The sequence below is a fragment of the Callorhinus ursinus genome, unplaced genomic scaffold (assembly GCF_003265705.2).
Source record: "Callorhinus ursinus isolate GAN/ISIS: 27379988/994484 unplaced genomic scaffold, GSC_fseal_2.0 scaffold17, whole genome shotgun sequence".
Classification (NCBI taxonomy): domain Eukaryota; kingdom Metazoa; phylum Chordata; class Mammalia; order Carnivora; family Otariidae; genus Callorhinus; species Callorhinus ursinus.
In genome coordinates this window covers 22,193,519-22,206,468 of record NW_027397079.1, presented here as the reverse complement: position 1 = coordinate 22,206,468, position 12,950 = coordinate 22,193,519, and the positions used below count along the sequence as shown (strand labels likewise).

Genomic DNA, 12,950 nt, shown 5'->3' with positions numbered 1-12,950 from the left:
TCAATGTTTCCATCGTATTCTGAAAATTCAGTATGACATCTTCAATCACAAATCTTGTAGTTCTAAACTGACGTTTTCTACTAGGTCATTTTGTTTAACTTCAAACATCATAGGTTCCTTTGTAAGGAAGGCATAAAAGCAATTTTCTTTTAAAGTGAACTGAAGCCTCACTAAAAAAAAATCATTCTTTTGTCAAACTATAATCTATTGTTTCAGTTAGAGAAATCACACACAGAAAAGAGTATAAGGGTATGCCATGAAATTATTATGACAAGAAGAAATGCCAAAATAATAGGATTAAAGGTGTTGTCTCTTCAAGAATGATGTGAACTCCAAAATAACTTGACATTTTCATGTTAAACTGTGAAGTACCTTAAATACAATATACTTGAGTACCATATACATTCATAGCAAAATTAAAATGAATCTTTGTACTTAAAAAAACTAATAAACATTGGAATTTTATCCATATTAATGTGCTTTTTTGCTGACCTTCAAGTATTCTTTTTTTTTTAAGATTTTATTTCTTTATTTGACAGAGAGAGACACAGTGAGAGAGAGAACAGAAGCAGGGGGAGTGGGAGAGGGAGAAGCAGGCTCCCTGCTGAGCAGGGAGCTCGATGCGGGGCTCGATCCCAGGACCCTGGGGTCATGACCTGAGCCAAAGGCAGATGCTTAACAACTGAGCCACCCAGGTGCCCCTGATCTTCAAGTATTCCTTTCATTTTTTCTAGAGAAGTATAATTCTAGTGTTCAGGAGAGATCACTATAAATTATAGCATAAAGTGAATATAATTAAAAAATGTTATTTGTTTTCATCATAACCATGTTCTCGTGTAGAAATGTTATTGTAAGGGGATATTGAATGTTTTTATTCCGTACACTTTTCTAGTTGCTATAGGTGTACAATGAAATAAATATATATAAATAATGTAAAAAATGAAATGAATATAAAAGAATACTGCTCTTACACTACTAACCTAATTGTGGAGACAACTTAGGAGAACACGCAGAGAAGAGGGGGGATGGGAAGGAAGGGAGAGAGATTGATTGTTGTGCATAGTTGTTGAAAAAACCTCCTCAGAAGAGCTGACACTTAATGTAGACAGTGAAGGATGAGCCTGACAGGGCTTTCCCACATTGTAGGAATTGATGCATATATGAGAAAGTTATGGATTAAATTATTACTTAAAAATATTAACTGGGACCTTCCTAGAAAACATCATAAACATTCCTTCTTGAAGCTGAATTCCAGTGAGGGGGGCAGTCATTACAAATTAGGTCCCTCTCTTGCTGAAAAAAATGAACACTGCTGGATTTTAAATGTACATTTCTTTAGGAACATAAAAAATTTGCAAAGGTAGTAAAGGACATGTCAAAACAAAAGGGAAAGGAGGTCCCATATAAGCCAGCAGAGCACAGGAACACTGAAGTTGATGCAGTGCAAGATATATCTACTCAGAAGTTGGCTTCAGTTTTGGAGTCTGGTAGAAGGAAACAGATGTCTGAGGCCAGGGCCTGACCAAGTCACACAGCCTTAGAAGTGACTTCCCAAATTAACTGGAGATACCCACAGTGTAAGGCTGAAATAAAAGGAAACCATCAATCCAAGACATCCTGAAGCATCATATCCACACTGGTGTATCACCAGGGTTTATTAAACAAGAAAAAAAAACATAAAAAAATAACAGTAAACAGGAGCAATCCAGTAAAAATAAAATGTTTACGATTCTTTCTTTGCCTGGGGGGATGGGGGGGCGGCGCGGGTATGGTTAGGGTTTGGTTTACTTTAGACTTCAATTAGTTTTGTACACATTTTGTAACTTCTGTAACTGTTTTTACATACAGTATTTCTGACACCAATGAGTGGGTTTTTCCCATACTAATAACCAATTCTCCAGCTCTCTGAACACCAAAGGTATACAATTCAATTAAATTCTGACACAAACTACTGGAGTTAAGGCAAATGCCACAGGTTAGGGACTCAGACCCACCAGACTGTCCCCAACTTCAGATGTCAGTCACAAGTCCTGGGCCTCTCCTACTTCTTACCAATCAGGTATAAACTGGGGGCTCTCACAATACCCTCCTCAGTTCAGTAACTTGTTATAACAGCTCATAGAACTCAGGAAAACACTTTACTCACTATCACTGGTTTATTATAAAAAATATAACCCAGGGACAACCAAATCCAAGAAAAAGGCATAGGGACACATAAGAAAAGAGGCACAATATTCCCATCTTCCCTCCAGGTGTGCACCTCAATATGCTTGCCAACCTGGAAGCTCTCCAAATTCCACTCTTTGGGGGTTTTATGGAAGTTCCATTACATAGGCATGATTGATTAAATCATTGGCCATGGGTGATCTCCTGAGAGATCAGGGCCTGGCTGGCTCTTCTGACAACCAGTCCCCATCTTGAAGCTATCTAGGGGCCCACTGAGAGTCATCTTATTAGCAGAAACTCAGATATGGCTGAAAGACTCTTATTATGCTAACAACAGCTACTCCTATCACTGAGGAAATTCTTTTAGGAGCTCTGTGTCTGGAATGAGGGACCAAAGACCAAGTACAGAGGTATTATTATATCTCACTATTACACTATGACAACTAAATGAAAGAGTACATTCAAGATTTTTTTTTTAAGATTTTTACTTATTTATTTGAGAGAAAGTGAGAGAGACAGCACAAGCAGGGTGAAGGGCAGAGGGAGAAGCAGACTCTCCACTGGGCAGTGAGTCCGATGTGAGACTCGATCCCAGGACTCCGTGATCATGACCTAAGCCGAAGGCAGACGCTTAACCAACTGAACCACCCAGGTGCCCACATTCAAGATTTTTAAAAAATATAAACAAGTAAAAAAAAAATCTTAAAAGTAACATAAAAGAGAAAAAGTTGAAATAGAAGAGGTAGAATGAATAGAAAACAAAAATTAAATCGGTGAATATACAACTGACATGACTAATGACATTAAATAAATAAATACACTAATTAGAACAGCAATATTTGAGATTGATTTAAAAGTCCAACTGTGTTTACAAGACAAACAAAATATGAGAATGACTGAAAGCAAATGGATGAATAGACAGTTTGTAAATACTAAGCAAAAGGAAGCTGATGTAGATACGCTATTATTAGAAAAAATAGACTTTAAGATAAAATAGTATTAATAGAAATTAACAGGATTTTTTAATAATGTTTTTCCTTGTATTCTTGTCTTTTCTGTCACATACTGAATGACGTATATTAAAGATTTTGCATTATGATTTTAAGATTTTTCTCTCCTCTGTGTTTATGAAAATTTTTATTTATACACTCCTAGGCTATGGTTTCAGGTGCATAAAGTTTAAAATTATTATTAGTGCTTGGTAAATTAAAATTTTAATTATTATGAACTAATTTTCATTACTTTCTATTAATGGTTTTCACCTTAAAGGCTATTTTGTGCAATACTAACATTTTGCATATTATGTCTTTATCCATTCATATGCTTTGTCCCTTCGTATGCAAATGATGTAATACATATGCAATTGGAATCTAAATAGTAAAGGGGATAAAGAATAAAGAATATTAGATACATAACAGAATATTTTCTAAATGCAATGATACAGAGAAGATTAGCATGAACCCTGTACAAGGAGGACATGCAAATTCATGAAGCACTCCATATTTAAAAGAAAGAAAAAAGAATATTTTCCAAATGTAGTTCAAAAAATAAAATTAAATAATTATCCCAATTAGGATAATTACTTATGAATAACTTTGAATGCCACCAAGATAATTACAATGAAAACCCCACTGGATACATTACAATCAAACTGAGAAAAACCAGAGATAAAGAGAAAAATGTTGAAAGGAGACAAGAAAAAGACACATTACATGTAAGAGAACAATGAAATGAATTACTGTTCTCATTAAAAAAAAAGGAGATAGAGGTAATGGAATGTCATCTACAAAATGCTTTAAAGAAATCTCTCAACAAAGATTTCTCTATCCAGTGAAAATATACATTAAAGATAAGAATGAAATGCAGAAATTTCACAGAAATACAAAAGTTAGGATGAGACAACCACAGCTATCTATCTCCATTGTCCAGAATGAAGTAAAAAGTGAAAAACTCATATATAATTTCCTAAGTCACAAGGGAAAAAAATTAGCCTAGAGCAAGACTTGGCATAATTTCTACAATAACCTTCTACAAATTATGGTTCTAGGGAAAGCTCAATGGATTCAAAGATGTGTATTACTTTAAAAAGAGATGATTTGAAATATACTATCCAAAATAATAAAAAAAGAAACAATGTGAAAGACTAATACCAGAAGAATATTTATCACAAAAATGTTACTGTAAATTGTGAATAATCCAAATGACCATAAATGGGGGGAGAACATATGAAATAATTATTTATATATTTATATAGAAAGCACAAAGCAGAAATATACGCCCTGAAAAGAGATACGCATAAGAGACTGAATATGGGCTACCAGAGTACAGGGAAGTTTGAGAGGAAAAAAAAAATTATGATATAAATGATGGCAAAATTGGAAGCATTGTAAGAAAGATGAGACAGTGTGAAAAAATACAAGATAGAGAATAAAAATAATAAACCTAGGAACAATAAGATGGAAATATATGAATAATTTTAAAAATTTAGGGGAAAAATACAAATATGAAGGAAAGAAAATGGAGTTCCAACATGCATATATATTGTAGTCCTAAAGTTGGAGAGTGGGGATAAAATAATGGAATTAAACATTTTTCTAAAATACAATCAAAAAAACTTATTTTGTCTCAGAGTTTTATTAGGTTTACCATTTATACCTTGCAGGATGTTTTCTTATATCTGAAATAAATTTTAAAAAGAACTATTAGAAAATAAGAGTGCCTTTTTACAGAAAAAGATAATATTGTAATGTGTATATTAAAATTACACACTGACAATCGGGGATGTCTATACATCCTTATTAGCTTGAGATACAATTGAGTTGATACCCATTGTCCTGGTATACTTATTAGTAGCATCCCACTCTCACTCTGTAGTGCTCCAGTTTGGACAAAATATTGAAAATAAATAGAAAAATAGATAGTTGAGATCCTGAAAAAACTTAAGAATGCTGTTCCCAAGAGTCCCACTTTGTAGAATTTTCTTAGAATCTATGGGATAAATTTCTAACAACAATAAAAGATAATATACGGCAAGAGGATTTATATATGATTATGAATTTACTTACATAAAATAAAACAAACAGGATGGATTGATAAGAGTTATATTTTTATATTCTCTGACAAGGTAGAAATTTATAAAACTAATAAAAATTGGATGTGGAACAGAAAAGGGTGTAAGATAGTAGAGGGCTTCTGAATTTCCTCTAATTTTATATCTAAGGTACCAAAATATGTCATTTATAATTGATAATTCAATTATTAGAACTAAGAATCAATTAAGAAATATCATTAATCAAAATGTGTAAAGAAGGGAAAGGAGAAAATGAATTATACTACTTTTACCACTCGTTGTAGTAGGAAATTCATAGCAGAAAATAAATACATGAAAGTGTACGTGTTTTAAAAAAAGTGATAGCTGAGAAAGTACTAAAAAATCACATTCTTCCTAATTATAAGAAGAAATAAATGCAGAAACAAAGGAAATGAACTGCAAGGCTATTTAAGAGGGGAAAACAACACTAACATATGGTAAAACAAAGACTGAATTTGATAATTATTGTAAACTGACTCAATTTGTCTACTAAAAGAAAAAATAATTAAATTGAATTACAAAGCAAAATTTAATACCATGCTGTATACAAAATAAACAAAGTAGTTACAAAATTCAGACATAAAAAAGAGGACAACACCACCAATAAAATGAAAACAGAATCACATTCTTAATAAAACACAAATTAAATGCAGGTCTTTGAAAGGTGACAAAGGATGGCACTTTGGTATAAGGATACAGCAGTTATTAATATCTATGCACCAAATAATTCAACATGAATTTTCATAAATCAAAACAACATGTAAATCAGTTCCAATAAATCAAAAAAGGAGACAAATATACTGAAGACACAGACAATACATATAAAAGAAAATATCCATTTTTTAAAAAGATTTTATTTATTTGAAAGAGAGCATGGGGGTGGTGTGCAGAGGAAGAAGGAGAAGCAGACTCTCCATTGAGTGGGGAGCCCCACTTGGGGCTCAAACTCAGGACTCTGAGATCATAACCTGAGCCAAAGGCACACACTTAACCGAATGAGCCACCCAGGTGCCCCAAAATATCAATGGTTTAAAAACATGTATGTTTCAAAATTTTATATGCACATACAATTTGCTGCAAAAATTCCATTACCAGAAATATATCCCAGTAACATCCTTGTACTTATTCACAAAAACTATTTACTACAGCATTTTTTTCTTTAAAATTTTTATTGTTATGTTAATCACCATACATTACATCATTAGTTTTTGATGTAGTATTCTATGATTCATTTGTTTGTGTATAACACCCAGTAATCCATGCAGAACGTGCCCTCTTTAATACCCATCACCAGGCTAACCCACCCCCCTCGCCTCTAAAATCCTCAGTTTGTTTTTCAGAGTCCATCGTCTATCATGGTTCCTCTCCCCCTCCGATTTCCCCCACTTCATTCTTTACCTCCCGCTATCTTCTCCTTTTTTTTTTCTTAAAATATATTGCATTATTTGTTTGAGAGGTACAGATCTGTGATTCAACAGTCTTGCACGATTCACAGCACTCACCATAGCACATACCCTCCCCAAAGTCTATCACCCAGCCACCCCATCCCTCCCACCCCACTCCCACTCTCAGTCCAGCAACCATCAGTTTGTTTCCTGAGATTAAGAATTCCTCATATCAGTGAAGTCATATGATACATGTCTTTCTCTGATCGATTTATTTCACTCAGCATAACACCCTCCAGTTCCATCCACGTCGTTGCAAATGGCAAGATTTCATTCCTTTTGATGGCTGCATATTATTCCATTGTGTATATATACCACTTCTTTATCCATTCATCTGTCGATGGACATCTTGGCTCTTTCCACAGTTTGGCTATTGTGGACATTGCTACTATAAACATCGGGGTACATGTAACCCTTCAGATCCCTACATTTGCATCTTTGGGGTAAATACCCAGTAGTGCAATTGCTGGATCATATGGTAGCTCTATTTTCAACTTTTGGAGGAACCTCCATACTGTTTTCCAGAGTGGTTGCACCAGCTTGCATTCCCACCAACAGTGGAGGAGGGTTCCCCTTTCTCCTCATCCCTGCCAACATCTGTCATTTCCTGACTTGTTAATTTTAGCCATTCTGACTGGTGTGAGGTGGTATCTCATTAAGGTTTTGATTTGGATTTCCCTGATGCTGAGCGATGCTGAGCATTTTTTCATGTGTCTGTTGGCCATTTGGATGTCTTCTTTGGAAAAAATGTCTGTTCATGTCTTCTGCCCATTTTGTGATTGGATCATTTGTCCTTTGGGTGTTGAGTTTGATAAGTTCTTTATAAATTTTAGTTACTAACCCTTTATCTGATATGTCATTTGCAAATATTTTCTCCCATTCCGTCGGTTGTCTTTTGGTTTTGTTGACTGTTTCCTTTGCTGTGCAAAAGCCTTTTATCTTGATGAAGTCCCAATAGTTCATTTTTGCCCTTGCTTCCCTTGGCTTTGGTGATGTTTCTAGGAAGAAGCTGCTGCGGCTGAGGTGGAAGAGGTTGCTGCCTGTGTTCTCCTTTAGAATTCTGATGGACTCCTGTCTCACATTTAGGTCTTTCAGCCATTTGCAGTCCATTTTTGTGTGTGGTGTAGGGAAATGGTCCAGTTTCATTCTTCTGCATGTGGCTGTCCAATTTTCCCAACACCATTTGTTGAAGAGACTTTTTTTCATTAGACATTCTTTCCTCCTCTGTCAAAGATTAGTTGACCATAGATTTGAGGGTCCATTTCTGGGCTCTCTATTCTGTTCCATTGATCTATGTGTCTGTGTTTGTGCCAGTCCCATACTGTCTTGATGATGACAGCTTTGTAATAGAGCTAGGAGTCCAGAATTCTGATGCAGCCAGCTTTGCTTTTCTTTTTCAACATTCCTCTGGCTATTCGGGGTCTTTTCTGGTTCCATACAAACTTTAGGATTATTTGTTCATTTCTTTGAAAAAAGTGGATGGTATTTTGACGGGGATTGCATTGAATGTGTAGATTGCTCTAGGTAGCATTGACATCTTCACAATGTTTGTTCTTCCAATCCATGAGCATGGAACGTTTTTCCATTACTTTGTGTCTTCTCAATCTCTTTCATGAGTATTTTATAGTTTTCTGAGTACAGATCCTTTGCCTCTTTGGTTAGATTTATTCCTAGGTATCTTACGGTTTTGGGTGCAATTGTAAATGGGATCGACTCTTCATTTCTCTCTCTTCTGTCTTGTTGTTGGTATATAGGAATGACACTGATTTCTGTGCATTGATTTTATATCCTGCCACTTTACTGAATTCCTGTATGAGTTCTAGCAGTTTTGGGGTGGAGTCTTTTGGGTTTTCCACATAAAGTATCATATCATCTGCAAAGAGAGAGTTTGACTTCTTTGCCGATTCAGATGCGTTTTATTTCTTTTTGTTGTCTGATTGCTGTGGCTAGGACTTCTAATACTATGTTGAATAGCAGTGGTGATAGTGGACATCCCTGCCATGTTCCTGACATTAGGGGGAAAGCTCTCAGTTTTTCCCCATTGAGAATGATATTCGCTGCAGGTTTTTCAGAGATGGCTTTTATGATATTAAGGTATGTACCCTCTATCCCTACACTCAGAAGAGTTTTGATCAAGAAGGGATGCTGTACTTTGGCAAATGCTTTTGCTGCATCTATTGAGAGGATCATATGATTCTTGTTCTTTCTTTTGTTAATGTATTGTATCACGTTGATTGATTTGCAGATGTTGAACCAACCTTGCAGCCCAGGGATGAATCCCACTTAGTCGTGGTGAATAATCCTTTTAATGTACTGTTGAATCTTATTGGCTAGTATTTTGGTGAGAATTTTTGCATCCATGTTCATCAAGGATATTGGTCTGTAATTCTCCTTTTTGATAGGGTCTTTGGTTTGGGGACCAAGGTAATGGTGGACTCATAAAATGAGTTTGGAGGTTTTCCTTCCATTTCTACTTTTTGGAACAGTTTCAGAACAATAGGTATTAATTCTTCTTTAAATATTGGGTAGAACACCCCTGGGAAGCCATCTGGCCCTGGGCTTTTGTTTGTTGGTAGATTTTTGATGACTGCTTCAATTTCCTTAGTGGTTATAGGTCTGTTCAGGTTTTCTATCTCTTCCTAGTTCAGTTTTGGTAGTTGATAAATCTCTAGGAATGCATCCATTTCTTCCAGATTATCTAATTTGCTGGCATAGAGTTGCTCATAATATGTTCTTATAATTCTTTGTATTTTTTTTAAGATTTTATTTATTTATTTGACAGAGAGAGAAAACACAAGCAGGGGAGTGGGAGACGGAGAAGCAGGCCCCCCACCAAGCAGGGACCCAATGGGAGGCTCGATCCCAGGCCAGGACCTCGGGACCATGACCCAAGCCGAAGACAGACACCCAACGAACCGAGCCATCCAGGCGCCCCTAATTGTTTGTATTTCTTTGGTGTTGGTTGTGATCTCTCCTCTTTCTTTCATGATTTTGTTGATTTGGGTCATTTTTCTTTTTGATAAGTCTAGCCAGGGGTTTATAAATCTTGTTAATTCCTTCAAAGAACCAGCTCCTACTTTCGTTGATTTGTTCTACTGTTCTTTTGGTTTCTATTTCATTGATTTCTGCTCTGATCTTTATTATTTCTCTTCTCCTGCTGGGTTTAGGCTTTATTTGCTCTTTTTTCTCTAGCTCCTTCAGGTGTAGGGTGAGGTTGTATATTTGAGACCTTTCTTGTTTCTTGAGAAAAGCTTGTATTGCTATATACTTTCCTCCTAGGTCTGCATTTGCTGTATCCCAAAGATTCTGAACAGTTGTGTTTTCATTTTCATTGGTTTCCATGAATTTTTTTAATTCTTCTTTAATTTCCCGGTTGACCCATTCATTCTTTAGTAGGATGCGCTTTAGCCTCCATGTATTTGAGTTCTTTCCGACTTTCCTCTTGTGATTGAGTTCTAGTTTCAAAGCATTGTGGTCTGAAAATATGCAGGGAATGATCCCAATCTTTTGGTATCAGTTGAGACCTGATTTGTGACCTAGGGATGTGATCTATTCTGGAGAATGTTCCATGGGCACTAGAGAAGAATGTGTATTCCGTTGCTTTGGGATGGAATGTTCTGAATATATCTGTGAAGTCCATTTGGTCCAGTGTGTCATTTAGTCTTTATTTCCTTGTTGATCTTTTGCTTAGATGATCTGTCCATTTCAGTGAGGGGGGTGTTAAAGTCCCCCCCCCATTATTGTATTGTTGTCAATGTGTTTCTTTGCTTTTGTTATTAATTGCCTTATATAATTGGCTGCTCCCATGTTAGGGGCATAGATATTTACAGTTATTAGATCTTCTTGTTGGATAGACCCTTTAAGTAGGATATAGTGTCCTTCCTCATCTCTTATTACAGTCTTTGTTTTAAAATCTAATTTGTCTGATATAAGGATTGCCACCCCAGCTTTCTTTTGGTGTCCATTAGCATGATAAATGGTTTTCCACCCCTTCACTTTCAATGTAGGGGTGTCTTTGGGTCTAAAATGAGTCTCTTGCAGACAGAATATCGATGGGTCTTGTTTTTTAATCCATTCTGATAGCCTGTGTCTTTTGATTAGGGCATTTAGCCCATTTACATTCAGGGTAACTATCGAAAGATATGAATTTAGTGCCATTGTATTGCCTGTAAGGTGACTGTTACTATATATTGTCTGTGTTCCTTTCTGGTCTATGCTGCTTTTAGGCTCTCTCTTTGCTTAGAGGATCCCTTTCAATATTTTTTGGAGGGCTGGTTTCGTGTTTGCAAATTCCTTTAGTTTTTTTTGTCCTGGAAGCTTTTGATCTCTCCTTATTTTCAATGAGAACCTAGCTGGATATAGTATTCTTGGCTGCATATTTTTCTCATTTCGTGCTCTGAAAATATCATGCCAGTCTTTTCTGGCCTGCCAGCTCTCTGTGGATAGGTCAGATGCCAATCTAATGTTTCTACCATTATAGGTTCCATATCTCTTCTCCTGAGCTGCTTTCAGGATTTTCTCTTTGTCTCTGATACTCTAAGTTTTACTATTAGATGTTGGGGTGTTGACTTATTTTTATTGATTTTGAGAGGGGTTCTCTGTGCCTCCTGGATTTTGATGCCTGTTTCCTTCTCCACATTAGGGAAGTTCTCTGCTATTATTTGCTCCAATATACCTTCTGCCCCTCTTTCTTCTTCTTCTGGGATCCCAATTATTCTAATGTTGTTTTGTCTTATCGTATCGCTTATCTCTCGAATTCTGCCCTCGTGATCCGGTAGTTGTTTATCTCTCTTTTTCTCAGCTTCTTTATTTTCCATCATGTGGTCTACTATATTGCTGATTCTCTCTTCTGCCTCATTTATCCTAGCAGTTAGTGCCCCATTTTTGATTGGACCTCATTAATAGCCTTTTTGATTTCAACTTGGTTGATTTTAGTTCTTTTATTTCTCCAGAAAGGGTTTCTCTAATAACTTCCATGCTTTTTTCAAGCTCAGCTAGTATCTTTAAAATCATGATTCTGAACTCTAGGTCCAACATCGTACTAATGTCCATATTGAGTAGGTCCCTGGCAGAGGGTACTACCTCTTGTTCTTTTTGTTGAGGTGATTTTTTCCGTCTTGTCATTTTGTCCAGAGGAGAACAGATGAATGAGAGAACAAAATGCTAAGAGGGAAACAGCATCCCCAGAAAATAGACTCTAAACAAATCAGAAAACCCCTCCAGAAAGTGGTCGCTTTTCTGTTCAGAGAGTTGTTGCTATTCTTTTCTTCAATCTCCTGTTAAGTTCGTAGGTGTTCAGAATGGTTTGATCCCTATCCAGCTAAATTCCTGAGACCAGACGAAATCCAGGTCTCCTACTGCTCCGCCATCTTGCTCCACCCAACCTCACTACAGCATTTTTATACTAGCAAAAGACTGGAAAAAACCTAGTACAGGACTAGATAAGTAAAATTTGGTATTTTTATACAATGAGACATTACTTAGCCTTTAAAATCAGAGATATATTTACTAATACAGAATGAGCTCCAGGACATAGATATATACATATACACATATGTGTGTATATATACACATGTGTATATATATACATACACACACATATATATGAAGCATATATATTTCTATATATTTAAACCAAAAAGATTGAGATGCAAGTGGTAGGTTAGTGTCCAATATATCTTATTTTCTGGGCATGTGAAGGCCACATTTTTTTTTTCAGGAGGCCCATACTGCCCAGTTCTCTAGCTGTTTCAAGACCATCTGACTAGGTATGGTCAAGGGCTATGAGCATAAGAGACAGAGGTCACCTTAATTGCTTCTGAGTCACTTAATTGAGGCCCCTAATCATTCATGAATGATTTCCTCTTCTACTCTTTTGCTCTGCAGTGGAGGACAGAGACTATGTTCCATTTCTTACCAAACAGAAAGACAGAGACTGTCAGCCCAGGTGAATGAGCAAATGGATAGAGCAGAGCCCTGGGGCTCTCCACTTCCTATCTGTCAACAACAGATTGGGGATAAACTGCAATCAGGAAATAAGTTTATTTAGTTAAACCACTGATATTCCAGGGTTAATTTCCTAATGAACTTTAGTGTAGACTATCTTAACATGGTACGGAGCAGTGTCAGCAGTGCGATCATTCATATAGAAAAGGAATAAATCTATTTACAAACATATAAACTGATGACAGTGCTAATAAGAAGGGTAAGTGGAGAATTGAAGATCAGGAATCAGGAAGGTCTGGATA

At 36.1% G+C, this 12,950-nt stretch overlaps 1 non-coding gene across 1 annotated transcript; it reads left to right on the top strand.

Annotated features, from left to right (window-relative positions):
• The first annotated feature begins 3,569 nt into the window (after positions 1-3,569).
• LOC112834870 (U6 spliceosomal RNA) lies at positions 3,570-3,673 on the top strand. The gene has a single exon (XR_003211049.1). It is a non-coding gene; the product is annotated as a U6 spliceosomal RNA (small nuclear RNA).
• The last annotated feature ends 9,277 nt before the right edge of the window (positions 3,674-12,950 follow it).